General features: G+C 39.8%; 1 protein-coding gene across 2 annotated transcripts in view; it reads left to right on the top strand.

The window, feature by feature from the left end:
- Positions 1 to 5,371: 5,371 nt before the first annotated feature.
- Positions 5,372 to 20,274, top strand: part of ATF7 (activating transcription factor 7) — a 153,386-nt gene continuing 138,483 nt past the window's right edge. Inside the window, exon 1 of one of the 2 annotated variants that reach the window (XM_070740808.1) lies at positions 5,372 to 5,553. The gene's annotated coding sequence lies outside the window, so the exon portion shown is untranslated. Of the gene's footprint in view, positions 5,554 to 5,791; positions 5,939 to 20,274 lie in introns of those variants that run through there. The other variant, XM_070740810.1, reaches the window with a different exon arrangement.

Raw genomic sequence — 20,274 nt, 5'->3', positions numbered from 1 at the left:
TGCCTTTCTGGCTGCAAGGTAGGTATATAATCCCAGCTGGTAAGTAGGAGTGACATGTGATGTGTTTAATAATAAGTCAAAGTCTACCAATGTTGGATATAAGTAGAATAATCCTTTACAAGCCAGGATTATCCCCAGAGAGAACCAGTGTGGTTCTGGTTTTCAAAGGATTGCTCTGCTTCCATGGGCTGGGTTGGTGTTTTTCTCATTCACTGATAGAATAATTGTTTGGTAGAGTCAACAGGCATTAGGATTCTCATAAGATGGAAGGTGTTGAGGCATCTGTCTTTATTGCAGACTTAAGTATCAGACAGATCCTTAGGCAGTTTCTACTAATCATAGAGATGAAGCATGGTGGATTCTAAATTAGATTGCCACCATTTGCACGCGTGCACGCAGAAGCATCTCGGGGCGGTGGAACCTCCTGCCGTTACTGGTTCTATGAACTGGTCCAAACCAGGAGCAATCCACCGCTACACATGATTAATAGAAGATAGCATGTAAACCAGTGTAGGTTCATTTCTTGCCTTGATTTTTCACAGTATATTAAACGAAACAAACCTGAGCATGAAGACTATTTTAGGATTTATGTTTGCCTTTTAAAGGCTTCCCGGCTCATTGTTATAGAAAATCAGTCTGTTGATTTTGGGGCTATCCGAAGAGTGCTTCAGGGGTCACAGGCTACTCTCCTGTACATTAGACCAATAATATTGAGCCGGGGTGGCGCAGCAGGTAGAGTGCTGTACTGCAGGCCACTGAAGCTGACTGTAGATCTGCAGGTCAGTGGTTCAAATCTCATCACTGTTTCAAGGTTGACTCAGCCTTCCATCCTTCTGAGGTGGGTAAAATGATGACCCAGATTGTGGAGGTAATATGCTGGCTCTGTTAAAAAGTGCTATTGCTAACATGTAAGCTGAGTCTAAGGAGAAGGGTGGCATAAAAAGCGAGCGAATGAATGAATGAATGAATAAATAAATAAATAAAGACAAAAGAGGTAGCAGAGTTGAAGAGAGGCAAGACTCCACTTGAATTACATTATGAATGAGTGTATTGTCACTGCAGTGATGCTGGCTGTATACATTAAAAGATGTGATCTATAGCAAGCAAATATATATATATACCTCATATTTTCACGCTTGATAAATAACTTATGAATTGATGGGTGTTGAGAAACTTTATGTAGGAATTGTTCGGTGTTGATCTCAATAGTTTAAATGGTTCCTTCCAACCCTGGTTTCCGATTGTTTTATCCATGTGTGAATGCTGTATTTATACTATACATCAGAATAGCGTATTTTTCAGAGTATAAGATGCACCCCCCCCCCCCAAAAAAAGAGGGTGGAAATGTTGGTGCGTCTTATACACTGAATACAGCCATATTTTTTGGCCTCTTGAAACCCCCACACACACACCTGCGTCCAATTTTTGCAAAAAATGGGCCCATTTTTCATATAAGTGGTGTGCGTAGAGATTTGGGGGCGGCTGTAAAGTGCTCCTGGGGGCTGGGGGAAAGCAAAAACAGCATTTTTGCCTCCCCCAGCCCCAGGAGCACTCTGCAGGACTTCCAAACCCTCTGCGGGCCCCATTTTATTTGCAAAAACAGGTCCGTTTCTGCAAAAAACAGAGCACAGAGATGGTTTGGGCGGTTTGCAGAATACTTCTGGTGCCAGGGAGGAGAAAAGCTTTTTTCCCCTTACTTACCTCTTTGAAATCTTGGTGCATCTTATACACCAGTGCATCTTATAGTCTAAAAATCACGGTAGCTTAGAGAGCAATTTGATCAATTTGTCTGTGGCATGAATCTATCCAACTATAGTTTATTCAATATACAAGGGTTAAACAAATTATGCTTTGGCACAATGTGAGTACTTAAGAGTTTGGATCAGTCTAAGGTAGGATTCCTAAAAATGTAATTCCCAGGGAGTAAATCCAATTGAAGTTGATGTGCTCATGCAATATCTTGGGTTTAAACGAAATTGTAGTTGGTTTGTAGCTCAAACTAAATACAAAGTTGTTTCAACCTAACAATTTTGTATCAGATTTACAAAACTTGCTGTATATTAAAGTAAAAACAACATTAAATAAACAAAATGTTTGACATAATGTGAATATTAAGTAAAACTAAACAACTCATCTACTTTATGAGTCACCTTTTCAGAGATATTTCCTTATCTAAACAGAGAAACAGAATAACTAAAAAAATCAGTGGGAGCAGGAATTATCTTGATTGAGTTCCTGCTGGCTTTCCCATTGATTTCTCTTGTGGGAAGCTGACAGGGTGCAGTGGAAATCAGGATCACAGGATCAAAGTTAACTGTTGCAGCAGCCACAACTTTACAAATACAATTGGTGTAAAGACCCTTGAAATTTCAATTACAATGAAACCTCTGGTCACAACCATAATTTGTTCCATAACTTTGGTCACAAACAGATTTGGTTGTGACCTGAGCCTAATTTTGGAAATTTGGCGCATACAAAATTAAAAATGGCATGAAAGGGGAAATTGGCTACAAGGAAGAAAATTACGAATTTTTTGGTCAGAACCCAATTTGGTCGTCAGAAGCATTCATGACCAGAGGTTCTACTGTACATAGGAATAATGGGTCCCAGATTTTGTACACAATCTTTGCTATTTGAAGATTATAAAAAACAGGAATGTTTGGGAAAGGGAAGCATACAAAACTTTCAGACACCAGAATGAATACTATTTCCTCAGATAGATTCCTACAGATGTCTTAACACAACAGAGGCTAGGTTAGGAAAGGCTGCACTATAGTAACAACCCAATTTTTGGTTGATTGTTCTCTTTTCTCCACCTTGTAATAATAAATCTTTTGGAATTTGCAATAAATTACAAATAGGCATAAACATATACATTACTAGAGTTAATCCATGTAGTTGATTAAGTATAATATCTTTAACTTATACTTAAGTATGATTTTGTTTGTTAAGTCAGAAGATATAAAAGGCTCTAAAAAAATGAAGACGCAAGCCTGTATATACCACATCAATCATTTTAATGCAAAACAAGTAATCTTCAGTTGACTGGAGTTAGCATGGAAAAAAGTGCACAAAGGCAACCAATCTCAAAAACAGAATTTTGTTTTAGTGGATTTATTACTTGCATTTATGCTGGCTCTTTCTCCAGTAAGCTCAAAGCAATGCTGAAGGACAAAAGTTGGAATTGAATAAGTTTACCCGTTTTTCAATCTAAGCATTCAGGTTTTCATAGCACATCGAACCATAAACTTAAGTTCAAAGTTTGGAATTGGTCAATATAGGCTTTATTAACATAAACTTAGCCAGTAATTATCTTAGGGCAGGAGTGTCAAACTCAAGGCCCAGATCCAGCCCATGGAATGCCTCTGCCAGCAAGAATGGAGCTTGGGATGGCCATGTGCAGCCCTCTTGTGCCGTTTTTGCTTGCAGGAGACTGGCACAGCCAAAAGCAAAGCTCTGGAACCCATTTTCACTGGCAGATTGCTCAGACACCCCCATGAGTGAGGTGGAGTTGGCCATATTCACCCCAGCCACACCCACCCTGGCCCAACATCAAACACAACTTTGATACAGCTCTCAATGAAATCAAGTTTGACATCCCTGTCCTAGGGTCTATCAGATAGCTGGGTAAACATCTCAATAAGATTCCTCAATCTTTTTAGCTTTAGATTAAAATACTGTTTAATTCATTGTTTATATTTAGTTTATTGAAGCCATAACTGGGTTCACACATCAAGCCATATTTCATAATTTACAAATATCACTTCACACAAAATGTTTAACAAAATGAAAGTAATTATAGGGGTTTAATGTGCCCACCAAAAGCCTGTAATTCAGAGTTTGGTAACCTATGCCTGACCATGTATTACTGTTTGAATTATCCCTCACTATATTGACCTTAGTTGCTGATTTACAGTTGATCTTAATGGATAGAAACTAATCAAAGAGAAAAGCAACCTAGAACAAAGGAGAAATTTCCTGACAGTTACAACGATTAATCAGTGGAACAACTTGCCTTCAGAAGTTGTAAATGCTCCAACTGGAAGTTTTTAAGAAGAGATTGGACAACCATTTGTCTGAAATTGTATAGGGCGGGAGGTTGGACTAGAAGACCTCCAAGTCTCTTCCAACTCTTAATATCTAAGGGATATAATTCTGCAACCTCTGTGATAATTGGATAGTTTAAAGAAGCTGTCTCATCTTGATAGTTGTAAATTAACACACTTATATCAGCAAAAAATTGGTCTTTAAATCCAAGTTAAAGCAGCAGAATTGTGAAGAATTTTCATAAATAAATGGTAAACATAAAAACTTCCTTCCATCAAACTCAACCTCTGGTTCATGTCCACAGTTTTCTTGGTGACACTACACAAATGGATGACTGCCTTCTGCAAGCTCCTTCTCCCCATGGCCTCCTATCCAAGTATTAATTCTGACTCTACCTGGTCTTCTCCAGATTAGCCATGTTGGGTCAAATACAAGAATCTGCTTTGGTGTATTAAACCAGTGTTTCCCAACCTTGGCAACTTGAAGATATCTGGACTTCAACTCCCAGAATTCCCCAGCCAGCATTATAAACAGTATATATATAAACAGTGAAAATTTACCTGGGAATAAGGCTACAGGAGATTTAAAGTGTAAGTGTACAGGTAAGTGTTCACTGTTTATATCAGGGTTCTCCAACCTTGGCAACTTTTTAAGACTTGTGGACTTCAACTCCCAGAATTCCACAGCAAAGCAAAACTGGCTGAGGAATTCTGGGACTTGAAGTCCACCAATTTTAAAATTGCCATGGTTGGAGAGCCCTGCTCTATATCGTTTGCAGTTACAGCTGTAGAATTACATATATATATATATGTTTTCGTAGATTTTCACGGGTACAGGTATGAAGGTCTTGGCATATTCAGGTTTCTTCCCGTGTAAGTTCACAAACCTGTGTGTGTGTATGACGGAACACAGAAGATTGGTCCAAGGCCATTTCTGGATGGAAAAACGACCCAATCAACCTTCGCTTAGCATCTTTTAGTTTTGACCGTACGAGGCAACTTTCTCAGTCAGCACCTGGAGGGCGCCAGGTTGGAGAAGGACGCCAGGAATAACGTCTCGAGGGCCGACAGCTCGAATTCGACTGCCGTGCCGTGCGCCCATGCGCACGCGCGCCCATCCTCTCTCCCCACCCACCCCGGGAGTTGAGCGGCGGGTAGCAGCACCCAAATCCAGCAACTTGTTTCCCTTCAGCTGCCTCCGCTGGTATTCTCCCCCCACCTCCTCAGCACCACCTTCTGTTTTTCCTAATCCCGCCCACCCCCCTCCTTCATTGGTTTTTGCGATCCGGTGGTCCCTCCTCCTTATCAAATCTCGCGAGGATCTCGGGTGCTCAGCAAGCGGCGGTGGGGGGGTGGGGGCACCGCAATCCACCACAGCGAGACTTTGGGGGCTGTCGCTGGAGAGTGGGGAAGAGTCCCGTTAGTGTCGGCGCCAGGCGGAGGGTCACGGGGACTTAAAAGGGGGAGAGGGAGCTCGGCCACTTTCCCTCCTTTCTCCCCTCTCGAGGTGAGTGTCTTCCGTCGCTTCTCAGCTTCTCCCCGTTCTCTAACCACCGCCGCCTCCTCCCTTCAAGGAAAAAAAAAAACCCACCCCGAACTCCTCCAAGACTTGCGAGATGGGGTTCCGCCTGGCGGTGATTGGCAGCTCTGCCGCGTCAATGAGCGCAGCGGTCGGGAGGAGTGCTGGGCGACTCGGCTAATCAGAGCGTGAAGCTGGAGCCGGAGCCCGCCCCCTTCCCTTGATGTGGGCGGGACTTTGGGGGCTGTGAGGAAGCTCTGAGAAGGGGGCCCGGGCGGTGGCCAGAGGAGGGGCGCGCTCACCCAGGAGTCGGAGTGAGGATGGGCGCGCGAGAAGGGAAGAGTTAGGAGCAGCCTGGCTGGGTGACCCACGGGTGTGCTTCTCGGACACGTGTATGGATAGAGTGTGTGTTTGTGTATATGTGAGTTTGTGTGGCATACATACGCATACACCCACACATATATGTTACACACATTGAATATAGTTACAAAATAATACGTTATACATATGGAAAATAGTTTAGCTATATAAAAAAAAAAATAGTTATATAACTGCCTTGAATGTCCCCTGGAGGGGCCCAGTGGCCAAAAGGAAGCAGTATTCTCCCTCAAATGTATGTATGTATTATGTATGTATATGTAGTGTGTGTGTGTGTGTATGTATATATGTGTGTTTATGTATGTATGTCACATAGACATCTTTCTGCCTTATAGGCAGACTGCCCAGGTTCAAATCCTGATAAAGGGTATGGCTAGGTGATGAGAGCTAAGTAGCTTGAAACAGATCTATACTAGTCTTCCTTATTCTCTCTTATTTTCATTATCAGTAAAATATATCACACACACAAATATAACACACACACACACACACACATATATATATATACATACATATGCACATGCATACACACACACACACACACTATGGGTGAAATGGCTGAGAATGAAAAAGACAGATAGTCCAGGCGCTGAGATTTATGAGAGGCAAAAACAGCATCCTGAAGGAAGGAGAGCTGGGTGGTGTTACTGATCAGAGACCATTACAGCTCTTGCAAAGACTTAATGGAAGATATACATCCCAACAGATAAAGGCTCCCTCTCTGTTTCTCCAAACGTATTAGGAGATTGTTGTACAGTATATTAAAACAAGTAAACAGGGGTGACTTGTTCAAGGCTTAAAAGATGCTGCAGAATCAGTGAATAGCTGTTGGAAAGCCCACCTAGATCAGTCTGGAAAAACTTCCATATTTGATGGCTCAAGAAGGTGATGCAGAAAATTGTGGTTGCAAGTTCCTTTGGACACACCTATGAAATAGGAATAGCAAGTCTCCCAGATTCTGCATACTTTTCTGAGCAGTGCAGCTGATGGAGAAGTTGCTGGACTATTCTAGAGGAGAAGTTGCTGGACTATCCATAAGTGAATAGTGATTGCTGCTGTGATTATTTACCTGATTGTCTACAAAATATCCATTTCCATTTGAATGTCCAACCCTTTTGAGAGAGAATGGTGTAGCCACAAGGCCATACAAAATGGGTTAGGAATGGGGAAAGTGTACAGAGATGGCTTCTCCTGGAAGGATTGTTTTCAACAGGGAGGAGTGTTGCTTATACTACTGTTGAAGGTACCCCCCACCCTAAAAGTGGTGCTACTCTGCTAGTACTAGGTCACTTCCTAAAAGCCATCTGTATCAATAACCCTTCTTCAGTACCATCAAATGAGATTTCCCCATAAGAGAAAGACCTCACATTCTGTATTACTAGCAGAGTGATGGTTCTCAACTGTTTAAGGGCATAGGATAATTGATTAGGAGATAGCAAATGTTTGCTCACCTGAACTGGCAGTCAAGAATTGTTGTTTTTGCAGAAACCTATTGTAACTAAAATCATCTCTTTGGATTGTAGTGCAGCTGAGTAGCTCCATCCAACGTGACAGGTGTCTTTGAGTTGTTGCTCCTTGTTTTTTCTTATAGGAACGATTAGGGCTAGCAAGAAAGTGGAAAAATAATATTCATGTGCCAACTTTGAATGGAGAGGAGGAAGTTATGCCTGTGTAATGATATGTGCCAGTAAGGCAATCTAGTGGAATGGATAAACGTAGTTGTGACAGCATAGATTGTTGATGGTTGCCGCTTTGCAATGTCAGCTAGTTAACTGAGAATGACATCATTGGAACCACAAACTTCTGTGGCCTTTGGCAGAAATCCAGTGACACCAGCTAGAATTATTATGTCCATTTGGGAACATTAATTCCATCTTTGTCAGTCCCTTGAGTTGAATGTAGACATTATTTTCTTTTAAGGAATGTTGGGAGTAGATTATTCTTCCTGAATGGCTGTGTCAAAAACATTTCATTGCATAGCATCTTTTCTTTCACACTCTCAACATTACCTTAAAGCAGGGGTTGGCAACCTTGAAAACTCAAAGAGCCATTTGGACCAGTTTCCCTGAGAAAACAAAACACCCAGAGCCATAAAACCTGGGTGGGCATTGCCAATTCGATGTCACTCCCGTCAAGTCACATGACCCACCCCTACAGCCACGCTTACCCAGGTTTTGTGGCTTTGTTTTCTTTTCTATGGGAAACAGGCAGGGGCGGTCTACTATTCCCAGCCCTACCGGAATGCATTGGGAGCGCACACCTGCGTGTGTGCCTATGCCTGGCACATGATTCAGCTTTTGTGCATGCACAGAAGCCAAATCTTGTGTGAAGAGGTGCGTGTGATTTCTGTTTATTTTTTGCTTTTACGCATGTTATCCACCCGCCGCGCCACTGGCTCCTATACGACTGCCGTGCCGCCAGCCCCCGCCTTGCCGCCAGCCCCCACCCCACCGCCAACCCCACCCTGCCTTGCCGCCCTTCCACCATGCCGCGGCTCTTACTTTGTTATCTCTCCTCCTTCTATCTCCCTTCCTCCCTCAACACTCTGTCCCTCTTCCCATCTCTCTCTCTCCCTTCCTCACCATCATCTCTCCCTCCCTCATCTCTTTTTCCCATCTCTCTCACTCTCTCTCCTTCTCTCTCTCTCTCTCTCTGCTGGGGCACCTCCGGCAGAAGTTTCCCTTTGGGTGACCCTCCTCCCCCTCTCGTGACTCCCTGGCTGGCTGTGGTGCACACGAGAGACTCAAGTGAACGCCAAAGCACAGCAAAGGCATGCATGGAGGGTGGGTGGTTTCTCGTTTAAGGAGGGTCTTTGGACATTCTCTCCTGCCCTAAGGATCCAGCCATCACCTTGCTGTGTCCAAAATCTCCCCCCAGCAGTGAGGCCGTAAGTTCCAGCCTGAAGTGGCAGGAAGCAAAGGCTGCCTTACGCATAAATGTGGTGTAAAGGCAGGTACAAGGTCGCTTCTCTGCTGTACTAAGGCTCTGGCAACCTTCCTTCCCCACCCCTTCTCCTCCTCTCATGCGGGGGGAGCGCATGGCAAGGCGATGACTGGAGCATTAGGGCAGGAGCGAAGCAGCCTTTTGCTTACTGCCACTTCGGGCTGGAACTTATGCCCTCCCTGCTTTGCTGAAGAGCTGGGGGGGGGGGGACATCACAAGGTGATGGCCAAAGGCTTAGGGCAGGAAAGAAGCTATGTCCAAAGACCCTCCTTAACCAAGAAGCCGCCCGCCCTCCACACGCAACTTTGCTGCACTTTGGCACTCGCTTGAGGAGGGTCTCCCCACACATGTACACCCTTCTGGCCCTGCCACAGCCAGCCAAGGAGTTGCAAGAGGGGGAGGAGGGTCACCCAAAAGGAAGCCTTCATCCAGGGGTGGCTTTTCCTCAACCAACACCGGAGAATCAGCCCCGGACGCTTCTCCATTCCCGCCATTGCCCTTACTTTCTCAGGCCAGGTGAAGGAGGGGGGCGAGGTCAGCCAGTGATGGGTCAGGGAGTCACAGCAGGGGGCTTCACTTGATTGGTTTGTTTAGCTAAAAAAATGCTATGCAGATAGGCCTTGACTTATGACCACAAATGGTAGTAGAATTTCCATTGTTAAACTAGGTGGTTGTTAAGTGAGTTGTGCCTGATTTTATTACCAAATCACTTCAGTTGTTATGTGAATTATGAGGTGAATCTGGCTGCCACTATGGACTTTGCTTGCCAGAAGCCAGCTGGGAAGGCTGCAAACGAAGATTATATGACCCTAGGATAGTGCAAACATTGTAAATACATGCCAATTGTCAAGCAAAATCTCCCCCCATTTCGATCACAGAGATGCTGTTGGGTTCGTAAATGCAAGTCACTTTTTTCAGGGCTGTTGTAAGTATGAACAGTAGCTAAATGAATGTAAGTCAAGGCCTACCTGAATAATCTTTGAAAATCCATTTTTAATATGCATAATTGATTTAGCAACACCTTTCAGTACCTGCAATGATACAAAAGATACTTTGTAAAAAAAAAAAATACAAAATATGCACATTGCCCCATTATCTTTCTTGAAAGTACCGTACTTTCATTTCAGGTGGCAGTAATTGCAGCTTGTTTTGTTTAGAATAATACATGATATTTATGTGGTTTATTTTAAGAGCTCCAGATGCTTCACACAGAATCGTAGTGATAATAGCAATGTAGGAAGATTTTCTAATCTAGTCTGAATAGCTATTAGGAAAATGCAGAATAGTGGTTTCCCTATAGCAGCATGGTCAACTTTCAGTAATATAACGTTTGAAAAATTATGGATTTACATAATGACTTACAGCCATTGAATTAGCATTACTTTTTGCCTTGTAACTTCATATGTTGTTAAACTGAACCTCCACACAGAAAGGCAAATTGTTAATAAAGAATAAAAATGGTCAAAATTGAGAAGTGTAATATTTATCTTAACATCTGTTCTGTCGGGCTCTCTGGTAGACTCCTCCCAAAAATTCACAGGTACAAATTTCAGACACACACACGTTTGAAAATTCAAAACAATGTTCTTTATAATGAAAATTCACTTAAACTAAGCCCTCTTTTGGTATAGCAAAGAGCACTCGTCTCCAAACAAACTGGTAATTTGTACAAGTCCCTTATCAGTTCTGTGATACATAGTTTGCAGCTGTGAGGCAATTCACAGTCCTTCTTCTTTCACAAAGTGAAACACACTTTGCTCTGGTTTAGTTTCAAAGCGGGGGAAAATCAGCACACAAAAGGTCAAAGTCAATAAAGCAGTCACGAAACACAAGGATCAGATAATCCTCCACAATGGCCAAACCCACAGGCTGCTATTTATAGCAGCCTCACTAATTACCACAGCCCCACCCAACCACAGGTGGCCTCATTTTCTTTGATAATAATCTCTCAGTTGTTGTTGCCTATGCATCGCTCTCCGCATGCGTGGCTGTATCATTAACTCTTGTTCTGAATCCAAGGAGGAGCTAGATAATTGATCTCCTTCTGAGTTGTCTGCCACACTCTCCTCCTCCCTGTCACTCATGTCTTCTTGGTCAGAGGAGCCTTCATCATCAGATTCCACGAGGGGGGGGGGACAGGCATGCAGCATGTGGATGTCTCCCCCACATCCACAGTCCTTGGGGCAGGAGCTGGGCCAGTGCTAACCACAACAACATCGTGACATGTTCCTTTGCTGACTGAAGTTATATGAAGCAATTTGTAATTTTACTCATCCTTCCATCCTTCCAAGGTGGGTAAAATGAGGGGGCCAATATGCTGACACTCTAAACTGCTTAGAGCGGCCTGTAAAGCGGTATATAAATCTAAGTGCTATTGCTATGTTGGCACAAAAATCTTAAATCGTATAGTAGAATGTTTCATCAGATGCTTGATCACTTGTTATGTCCTTGTAATGAAAACAAATGCTTCAAATAACAGAGATGGGCTTTGTCAGAATATTATTAAGCTTTATCTTATATTTGCGAACTATGGGAGAAAGGGAAACTATGGCAGGTGAATGAAGAGGTGATAAAAAAACAGCAGGAAGGATTAGTATGGATAATTCTTCTTTCCTAATATTTTATTCCTTGCAGAATTTTTCAGATATTGGGATTTCTCAATCCTAGAATTGGAAAGGGGATGCAAGGGGATCCAGATGCAGGGCCGTGTCCTTGACTACAGAGGACTAAAAGCTAAGAATTCTGTTGTCAGCCCTGAAACCATTTTGAGAGCATCTTCAAGATTACAACAGCGAGGGCCGGGAGGGAGAGCTGTGGGAACATAAGTGGGGGAGGTAAAGATAGCTGGAGGATGTGTAGCCAAAATTGCATTCTTTCTCGTGGGAGCCAAGGGCATTCTACCAAGTGTTGGAAGGTTGTGGACCGAAGCCAGCCAGAGTTGGGACTACGACCTGATTGGCCCATGTGATGGACATGTGATCTGGAGGGCAAGAACTTTGGGCTTTGATTTGGGTGGGGAAACTCTGGGTCCTGCAGAGTCGGGCTTTTGCCAGCTATGACAATGATATGTGATATCCCAAATAAACTTTTTCTTTGAGAAAACTCTAGGCCACAGGGTTATTACTTGGAACCCGGACATCTGTGATGCCCTATTGGCTATAGGTCTTAATTTTTTCCTTGACAGTTGGCCCTGATATTGGCATAGGTTGAGTTAGTATGTTGATGTCGTGTCAGAGTTCTCTCACATTGCAGCATTGAAACTTGCTAAATCAAAGTGAAATTACTCAAAATTCATGAAAATTGTGGAAGAAAAAAAAAGATGATTTGATTCAAGATGTTTCCTCTGTACTTAGCCATAGAATAGAATAGAAACTTCATGAAATAGCACTTTTATATGACAGAACTGTTGGATATAACGAGCATTGGATATAATGAGGCTGATAAATATATCAAACTCTTTGTGCAGAAATTAATATATTGCTTTCCTAGCGAGTGTTAAGTACGTTTTATTTGTGTATCAAGTAGCGCTGGTTGTATGTAAAGACTTGAAAGTGTAGTTTTGTAAAGTTTTGTATCTCACTACAGTTTTAAACCCTTAATATAACAAAATAATGGGAATAATGGAAAAATTGTCCCATTACTCTGCTAAAATGAAGTTCAGTAAATTAAAGGTTTACCATAGCTGTGGCTATATGGACATATCTATGTTGCTTTCTTGCATTACGGAAGTAGTTTCCTTTGTCTTCTTTCAAAGTTAATTTTTAGTGTGATATAATTATCTTCCTTAACCTAAGTACCTTCTTAGTAGCTAGCGTTCCAGTTTTCAGAACTCTTAATAGGTGTATTTGCTGACAAATTTTTAAAAGAACATTTTTATTTTATTTATGTATATCCTGCCTTTATTATTTTTACAATTATCTCAAGGCGATGAACATATCCAATATATCTTCCTTCTCCTATTTTCCTCATAACAACAACCGTGTGAAGTGAGTTGGACAGAGGGAGTGGCTCAAGCTCACACAGTTAGCTTTCATGGCTAAGGTGGGACTTAAACTCAGTCTCACAGTTTCTATCCTGGTGCCTTAACCACTAGACCTTACTGGCTATCTTATCCAGAAAGTGTTAAGATAGGAAAAGCTGTCTCACATCCACTGGAGGGAAAATCAGAAACTGTAGGATTTAATTTTTTGTAACTGTATCTTGATATCAATATTTGTTCCACCTATCAAATATTTCTTATATTATGCAATGCTCCTACACCAAGTTATGTAATGCTCACCTGGATGAATAAAAGAAGAAAAGTAGCGTTGGCCACTTATAGTCCACATAGTTATCCATAGCCTAGTAAGTAGAAAATATATATTTATTGGGTAGGAATAAAATGTAGGCTTCCATTATGATATCAGATTTATTTTCAATACATATAAAGTTATCACCCAAATACATTTGTTCACTGAATATGCAAGATTTTTCTACTAGCGGCTAGCCTACTTGTCTTTAACTATTGTAAGTGATGTCAACAACAGTCTTTTTTTTACCATTATTTTTTTTTGAATGTCATAAAGTCTGGGCTTGTCATGTGGAATTACCATTTATTTAACTGCCTGGCTGCCAATGGGAATTAGGAATTGTTTGCAGGAAAACACTTCCTCCAGACAAGTGAGCAAGCTACTAAAGAGGAACTAAGACCTTTGTCCTTTCTTTGCTGGCCAACTTAGCTATTGTACTAGCAGAAAAGGAGGGTGATTCCTACCTTCCATGTGAAGAAAAAGTAACCTGGTAATGGAGTAACAGTATTTTTTTTTTCTGATTGAAAATAGATGAGTGAACAAGCAGCTTTTTCGGGCTTAAAAACTAAATTTGGCTAGAATTGGTTTAGAATAAAGTTCAAATATATGAGCTGCAAAAATCTCTAGTTCCAATATTACAAGCAAGTCACCAGTTTTGGTTTCAGACCCCTTATAGGCTGGTCTGGTAAATTAAACAAGATTTCTCTGCATCAGGACAAAATGAAGTAACTTTTCCCATATGTTTGTAATATGAAATCTATTACACAGAACTGATTTCGTATATCCATATTAATTTTGTACACATGAAAATGTATCTTTGTGACTCCTTCCTTCTTATTCAGCAGGCTCTGACTCTACATTACTCTACATTCCCACTCACATTTTGCATGTCAGCTGCCTTAAGCATATTATGCTTCTGTGGAAATACATTTTTTATTGAGCAAGTATTTACAAGATGACCAGGTAAAGGAAAAGTTTCTCATCATTTTACAAGTATTGTATTTTTGGATCCTTGAACGGGGCATCCCAAAATATTGACAAAGGAATGTTGTTACTTATTCCAAGCATACTGTTTGTATAATTGCTAAGATCATAACTGCATTTTGTTTATTACTCTGCAACAAATAGTGTAACTGCACTATGCTGATAGTTAATTATAAGTGTAATTTAAGATTTTGCAAGCATGTTCAGTTATAGTGTAGGGATTAAAAGACTTACACTATTGCCAAATCCTTTGTAAATAATATAGATTCATTAGGAAATCTATGATTGCACTGTGACCTAATTTGTGGTTCTGGTCATAGTAGTTGTTATGAACAGGTTTGGGAATGGAGGAGCTTTATTTTTTTCATATATTGTAAATCTCAGCCTAATGCCTTTTATGTAGTTATCATGGATTATGGGGCCCCATAACTAAGGCTTTCACTGTTGAACCAATAACCAACATGAGTTTTTGGTACAACCATCTAACTTTCAGTAGCGCTTCTGTTTCAATAATACAAATGTTATTCCCCGTATTTATGTGTTGGTAGAATTTCTTCCCTGTTCTACTTTTTGGGAGGGATCCAAAAGTAAATAAAGTTATAAATCAAAATGAAATAGAAATAACAAAGAATTGGAGAAATGTACATTCTGGCAGTTTATTAATGTCAGAAAATTTTCTTAAATGTAGTCACATTAACTCCTCCCAATTATTTAAATAGAACTACATTCCAAACGTGACTAAGTCAGGGTTTTCATTCAGCTGCCTTATCTTAATACTAAAACAGGACACTGTTACATTTCAGATTATACTTGTCAGATGCTCTTAAAATTGATGTGGCTTTCTGGAAGTATACATTATTCTCTACTATTTAAAAGAAGATACAATAAGTTAAAACAAAGTATTAGGTTTACTTAGTGAATGTTTGTGATGGTTCTAGGAAGCTTTGTATTTAGCTTTATTTGTACATAGAGAAGGATCAAGGACTTTCTTATCTGCTTTAGAGCATGTTTTGTTATTTGTAGGGTCATCTTAAGAGTTTCTGGTATAAAACACTGCTCAAATAATAAAGGGACCACTTAAACAGCACAATATAACTCTTAAGTAAATCAAGCTTCTGTACAATCAAACTGTCCACTTAGGAAGCAACACTGATTGACAATCAATTTCACATGCTGTTGTGCACATTCAACTTTGTACGGAGCAAAGTATTCCAAGAGAATATTTCATTCATTCAGATCTAGGATGTGTTTTTTGAGTGTTCCCTTTATTTTTTTGAGCAGTATATTATTTAGCTTTTTTCCAAAATCTTTTTAGTTACACAGTAAGTAATAAGAATTTACAGGTAGTCCCTGAGTTACTATTCTAATAGACCCTGCCCATTATGATCATAAATTGTGACAGCTGTAAAATGTCATTCACATCTGATTTTACTTTTTTACTGTGGTCATTAAAGGAATGCCACAGTTGTTAAGCAAACCAGTGGTGCTGCTTTTGTAAAATGCAGTCGCATGACTGGGATGTTGCAAATAGCCATATACTGTAATATATGTGTGTGCTGGTTGCTGAGTGCGCAAAGTGCAGCTCGCAGAATCATACGGATGTGCCTGTGTGTGTGACTGTTGGACCTTTGAATCAAGATTTACGTTCCCGCGCCCCCACTCCCAGGGAGATCTGTCACAACTTTGAACAATCACAAATTGAGGATTATCTGTATTACAAAATGTAATAAGTTATCAAGATCTATTTATGTTTTTGGAAAACATGTGAGTGCCAATGTAATATACTATGATTTTCATACGCTTTTTAAAGATGAGGAATAAAAAAGGACATTTTCAGATAGTCCTCAATTTATAAGAGTTCCTTTAATGAACGTTTTAAATGAACTGAAAAAAGTGACTTATGACTGTTTTTCACACGTACGACTGTTGCTGCATTCTCATGGTCATGTGATCAAAATTCAGTTGCTTGGCAACTGACGGTTGGAGTGTCTAGGGGTCATGTGATCACTTTTGCAACCTTCTGACAAGCAAAGTCAGTGGGGAAGTCCAATTCGCTTAGCAACCATGTTAACTAGCTAAACAATTGCAGTGATTCATTTAGCCACTGTAGTAAAAAAAGGTCGTAAAATGGAACAAAATTCACTTAACAACTGTCTCACTGAACAGCAGACATTTTGGACTCAATTCTACTTGTAATTCAAGGACTACCTGTACTATCCTATTACATTTGAGTTGGACAGTAACACTGGCTAAGAAATATCTCTTAATAGATGGTGACTAGGGAATCCTTTTGCATCCTATAATCTAAAAGAGTAGCACTGTCAAAAATGCTACAAGCAATGACTGGTTGAAGGTGAATTAGCCGATTTGCATGTTTCCAATCTCCTCAGACTTTACTGGGAATTAGGGAAGGATGAACATGTATATAATTTTCAGTGTCATTTTTTGATGTTTTTGATGCAGTTGTAGGTGGCATGGCATTGTGAGAGGATTTGTGTACACTTGCACATCATAGGTATAGGGTTAGAAGTAAAGTCCAAGAAGGTAAGTAGGGAGTTTTAAAAGTTTAAGATACTTTGGATTAAGTTCAGCAATAAGCTATTTTCCATGTAATAAGTAAGAGCTTGCCTGAAAGGAATTAAACATAAAACATGTTGTGTGTTCATTATAAATTATATTCTCTTGGCGCTTGAGATAGTCCACCTATTTGTTTTTCTTTTGTTTTAGGTGCTTTCTCTCTTTTTCCTCCTGCCAATTGGCAGCTGTTTTTGAGATTAACTGTGAAATGGAAAACACATACACAAATATTTAAAATAAGTATTGGAATAATCTACTGACTAAATAGCTCAGAGGTTTAGCATAATCAGCTAGAATGTTGTTTATAGCAAAGATATTAAAAGACTGTAGTAAATGTCTTCTCCGTCCCCTTTTAATTAGCCTGTATATAAAAAGGGTAAACTGTTTTCTGACAGCATCAGATTCTTGCTTTTATATTTTCATGGGTTTATGCCACTATAATAAAGCTTACCTTAAAATGCAGTGTTTGGGGAACAAATAGAGGTTTAGTTACAGAAATCTTCCAGTAAATCTCACTCTAATCTTGTTTTTCAAAATGCCTTTTTAGACACGAACAATTGTGAGGAAACATTCATTTGAACTGTAAGGAAATTGGGGGACAGTCTGAAAATAGAAAATGCTGCAGTTTTGCTAAATCCCAGGAAGCCAACATTTCCTGAAATTTCAAGGTCTCCCTTGGGAAATGATATTGAATACAGTCTCTATTCATATGCCATTTAGAAAACTGTGGGCATATTCTAAGCAACTTTTTAAACTCAAGCATGGCAAACCACAAGACCCATCATCTCTGGCTATTACGTTGAACTCTTTCAGTGCATTGCAGCCTATGGAGTTCAGATGAGAATAGTTGTGCATTCACTTTGAGCAAAAAGGGCATTCTTTTTACTAGATGTACATATTGCTGTCTGTGCAGAGTCACAGGATAATAAAACAAAAATAAGGCAGCAAATTTAAAATTGTGCTGTATTATGGGCCTCTGCAAGTCATTTACGGTAACTTCTGCAGCTGATGCTCTTCTTTTGATCTGTTCTTGAAAACTGCAAAGAATCCAACTTTCTTTTTAAAGCATCAAAGTGGCTCTTTTGAAGCTTTCCTGCAGCCTTTGCGATGAGTGTGAATGCCCAGAGTGTACTTCTGCCAGGATTGGTGGCAAAGCTTTATAGAAGCATGCCCAGAGGATCTTCAAAGGATTTCGTAACAGCCATTCTGGCACTTTGAATGGCTGGAGCATGAGGAATAGATTCAGTGGGTCATTTTGCTCCTCAAATGATTTGCACAAGCTTAGCAAAGTTTGTTTACTGAGCACAAAGCTAAATAAATACTAGCGTTCCGTAACAAGGTGGTGACCTCAAACTATCTTCAAGAGCAGATAGAAATCAGTGTGATAATCCAAACAAACTATGGATCAGTGCGGTCAGGTTATCTTCATCTATAGGTAGTCCTCGACTTTCGACCACAATTGAGCCCAAAATTTATGTTGCTAAGTGAGAAGTTTATTGAGTGAATTTTATCCCATTGTGTGGCTTTTCTTGCCATTTTGTTAAGTGAATCACTGCAGTTGTTAAATTAATAACACAGTTTGTCAAATGAATCTGGTTTCTCCGTTGACTTTGATTGTCAAGATTGCAAAAGATGATCACATGACCCTGGGACATTGCAACCATTATAAACGTGAGTCAGTTGCCAAGCATCCAAATTTAGATTGTGTGACCACGGGGAAGTTGCAAAGGTCATTTGTGAAAAATGGTCATGACACTTTTTTTCAGTGCTGTTGTAACTTTGAACGGTCACTAAATGAACTGTTGTAAATCAAGGCCTAGCTGTAGTGCTCTAGTTGACAAACCACTCAGAACTGAAAACAGGCATAATTTACAACTACAGGTCCTTTTTAATGACAATGTTGAATTCAAGTACTGTACTGTATTCTGTGACATTACCTACTGCTCCTTTTAATCCTCTTTAGAGCAAGTTGTCTTTTACCTCCTGTATATGGAAACTATCCATCAACAGTGCCTCCTTAATTAAGGCCTTTCTGTCTTCCAGTAGCATGCCATATAATTTTTCCTTGGGACTTTATTGATATCTTGCAGCTATCCTTCTGCAGTATTTTAAAATTATCATTTTCTTTATCAAGTGTAGGAAAGATATACATCTTGAGATCAAAATCAAGACCTTAAGAGGGTAGTAGGTTTCTTGTTGGAATTTTGTGAATTTATTTATTCTTTTGGATAAGTTTCATGCCCTCATTGAATATCTGGGATTTTGAGAAGAAATAAAGGAACAATTAGAAAGTATTCACAAAGAATAATTTTAATACATGATTTAGTTGTTATGAATTCTTGTTCCATGATTTTTATTGAAGATTCCCGCAAAAACAAAAGATAAACATGAAATAATATAAAGTAAGATTAAGAAAAGACAAAAAGGAAATGTGTAAAAAAGTGAAAACCCAAGAAGCTGCAAAAAGAAGCAACGTTATCTCATAAAACACTTCTTCCCATATTCGACCCTTTTAACTAGCAAATCTATAAATCACTAGTTTTTAGGAGTATTGTACTAAAATGCATTAAAATTTAAGAATCTTTTCAAAGATTGTAGTGTACAAAATGTAACTCGGCTTTTGATACATTTATGAAAATAGTACTTAGCAGAGTTAAATTTACTGTACTGTACACCAATAAGTGAATTGGATTATAGCTGTAACAGATATTGCAATGAATGACAGTCATATTCAGTGTTTATTACATAGTCCATGATGACAGAAGGAAGCTAGCAAAGAAAGTTCTGCGTTCATACACAATATTGTCTTAGTATTATAAGGATGAGCTGCAAAACCTTCCTGCAGAACTGCTATAGGAGGAGATTGGAAATATTTACAATTCTTTTAGACAGCAGATCCAAAATCTGCATGTGGAAATCTTTCAAACTCAAGTCATTTTTTATTTTTATTTTGGTTTGCTTGTGTTCACTAATCTTATATGGTAGGTACCCTTCTCTTTCAAACCTCTAGAAATGTCATACAATGTTGGCAATCTTCCATGAGCTCTTTGAAATGTTTGTGTAGTTGCTGAAATCCTATACATCAGAACACTGAAATTTGGAAGGTTTTACCTGACACTAATTTCAGCTACTGGCAATTTTATTTTTCAAGGTGTATCTTAGATTGGGAGCATTTCTTGATAACATTTCCACCATTCTTGTAGCCCGTCTTTGGACCCGTTCAATTTTATCAATATCTTTTTGCAGGTGAGGTCTCCAGAACTGAATACAGTATTCCAAATGTGGTCTCACCAGTGCTCTATATAGCGGGATCACAATCTCCCTCTTCCTGCTTGTTATACCTCTAGCTATGCAGCCAAGCATTCTACTTGCTTTTCCTACCGCCTGACCCCACTGTTCACCCATTTTGAGACTGCGAGAAATCACTACCCCTAAATCCTTCTCTTCTGAAGTTTTTGCTAATACAGAACTTCCAATACAATACCCAGATTGAGGATTCCTTTTCCCCAAGTGCATTATTTTACATTTGGAAACATTA

Source organism: Erythrolamprus reginae, chromosome 2 (genome assembly GCF_031021105.1).
Source record: "Erythrolamprus reginae isolate rEryReg1 chromosome 2, rEryReg1.hap1, whole genome shotgun sequence".
NCBI lineage: Eukaryota > Metazoa > Chordata > Lepidosauria > Squamata > Dipsadidae > Erythrolamprus > Erythrolamprus reginae.
Note: the sequence above shows the minus strand (reverse complement) of the source record. Positions and strands in the feature narration are given on the sequence as shown.